The sequence below is a fragment of the Dermacentor silvarum genome, chromosome 10, assembly GCF_013339745.2.
Source record: "Dermacentor silvarum isolate Dsil-2018 chromosome 10, BIME_Dsil_1.4, whole genome shotgun sequence".
NCBI classification, from domain to species: Eukaryota; Metazoa; Arthropoda; class Arachnida; order Ixodida; family Ixodidae; genus Dermacentor; species Dermacentor silvarum.
Window position 1 is genome coordinate 158,220,614 of NC_051163.1, and position 2,410 is coordinate 158,223,023.

General features: G+C 49.5%; 1 non-coding gene across 1 annotated transcript; it reads right to left on the reverse strand.

The window, feature by feature from the left end:
• Window positions 1–1,576: 1,576 nt before the first annotated feature.
• On the reverse strand, window positions 1,577–1,651 carry Trnas-gga (transfer RNA serine (anticodon GGA)). Its single transcript has one exon. It is a non-coding gene; the product is annotated as a tRNA-Ser (tRNA).
• Window positions 1,652–2,410: the final 759 nt, after the last annotated feature.

Here is a 2,410-nt window from a genome sequence, read left to right on the forward strand (position 1 = left end):
ACTTGTTGGCCTACTAACAGTGCCTGGCAACCATGAAGGGCCTGGTCTGAAATTCTTGACGAGGACATGCGAACCAGGCTGTGGCAACTGAGCGTGACGTGCTCTTTTGTCCTGGTGTAATTTCTGCTTTAGTTGCTTCAACACGACATCACCTCGATCATCTGGGCACAGGGCTTTAAGTGGTGTTCGTAGTGTGTCCTGCCCAAAGTAGTTCTGCTGGGGTTCTGCCAGTGAGGCTGTGAGGTTGTGGTCCTGTAATGAAATAGCATTCGGTGAATCTGGGTCTGGAAGTCACCAGATGCCGACTTTTTCAGCTTGTTCTGACCAATTGAACAACGCGCTCGGCAGCACCGTTTGATGCAGGATGATAAGGTGGCACTCTGATTCCTCTGATTTGATTTCTCTGCAAAATTGCTGGAATGTGACAGTAGTGAATGCTGCGCCATTGTCTGACCCAATAATGTCAGGGATGCCATGAGTGGCAAAAACTACTCGTAGACAGCTCATGTGGCAACAGAAGATGGTGATGTCACTGGAATTACCTCAAGCCATTTTGAGTAGGCGTCTACAATGACTAAGAAGTAATGTCCCCGTGAATGGGCCTCCGAAATCGACATGACGACGTGACCATGGTCTTTCAGGAAACGGCCAGGGTGTAGACTGCACTGGTCGGCGCACTGCTGATATTCCGGGCACACCGCACATGATTTCACTTTGTCTGTGATGTCATCGTCCACACCAGGCCACCATACATGGCTTCGGGCAAGAGCTTTCATTTTTTCGATGCCAGGGTGACCCCTCATGAAAGAGTTCAATTACTTCAAGTTCAAGTGATGGGGGAACGACCACCCTCATTCCCAAAAAAATGGAACCGTCCTGCAGGCTGAGCTCATTTTCACGACTCTTGTAATGTCTCCATTTCGGCTCATTGGGCAGCTGGCCACCATACAGCAAATTGTTACGGATCCTTGACAAAACGGGATCTTTGCTTGATGCCTGGGCAATGGCTGTGGACGACAAAACGCAGGGATATTTGCCTTCCAAGATAAATACATCCGCAGGAGCTTCCACCGGAAAATTCTTTGTTTCCAAGGGCAACCGGCTCAGTCCGTCCGCATGACATATGGTCTCTCCTGGGTGATAAAGCAGGGTGTAGTCATAGGCAGACAACATGAGGGCCCACCGTATAATTCTTCGAGAGCTGCGTTCTGGAATGGCCTTGTCATGGCCGAACAGTCAGAGTAACGGCTTGAGGTCATTGGCAGCTTCAAAGTGTCTTCCCCAAAGGTACTGCCGGAACCTTGTGACACCAAAAATGAGTGCCAGTGCTTCTCTGTCCAGTTGGCAATAGTTTTTTTTCGGCTGGCTGGAGGCTCCTGAATCCAAACGCAATGGGACGCTGCATACCATGAGCATCACGCTTGGACAGCATAGCTCCGAGCCCAAAAGGAAAGCATCACAAGCAAGTTCTAGTTCTTAAAGGGAAACTGAGATATCCACCCAAAATGTAGCAATTTGCTACAATAGAAACCCAACCGGTTTCCTCGAAAGAAAGCCTCGCAATTGAAGAAAAATTCGTCCTGGTCCGGGACTCGAACCCGGGACCACCGCCTTTCCGGGGCAGCCGCTCTACCATCTGAGCTAACCAGGCGGCTAGCAGATGGCAGGGCGAAGTCGAATTTGTCGACAACTCGAAGCAAAGGCAAGTGTATGACGTAATAGTTCAGCGGAAATCCGCTAGGTGGAGACGAGTAATTAAAGGGAAACTGAGACATCCACCCAAATTGTAGCAATTTGCTACAATGGAAACCCAATCGGGTTCCTCGAAAGAAAGCCTCGCAGTTGAAGAAAAATTCGTCCTGGTCCGGGACTCGAACCCGGGACCACACCTTTCCACCCATTGTACCAAATTCCTACATTTTGGGTGGATGTCTCAGTTAACCTTTAATTACTTATCTCCATAGCGGATTTCCGCTGCACTATTACGTCATACACTTGCCTTTGCTTCGAGTTGTCGACAAATTCGACTTCCCCCTGCCATCTGCTAGGCGCCTGGTTAGCTCAGATGGTAGAGCGGCGGCCCGGAAAGGCGGTGTTCCCGGGTTCGAGTCACGGACCAGGACGAATTTTTCTTCAACTGCGAGGCTTCTTTCGAGGAACCCGATTGGGTTTCCACTGTAGCAAATTGCTACATTTTGGGTGGATGTCTCAGTTTCCCTTTAATTACTTATCTCCACCTAGCGGATTTCCGCTGAACTATTACGTTATACACAAGTTCTAGTTCTTGCTTGGGATCATAATGCAGTAGGACTGGGGCTGAAGTGAGAAGTCGTTTGGCTTCAGCTACTGCGTCCTGTTGTTCTTTCTTCCAGCGCCAGGAGGTTCCAGCTGACAGCAGTTGATGGAATGG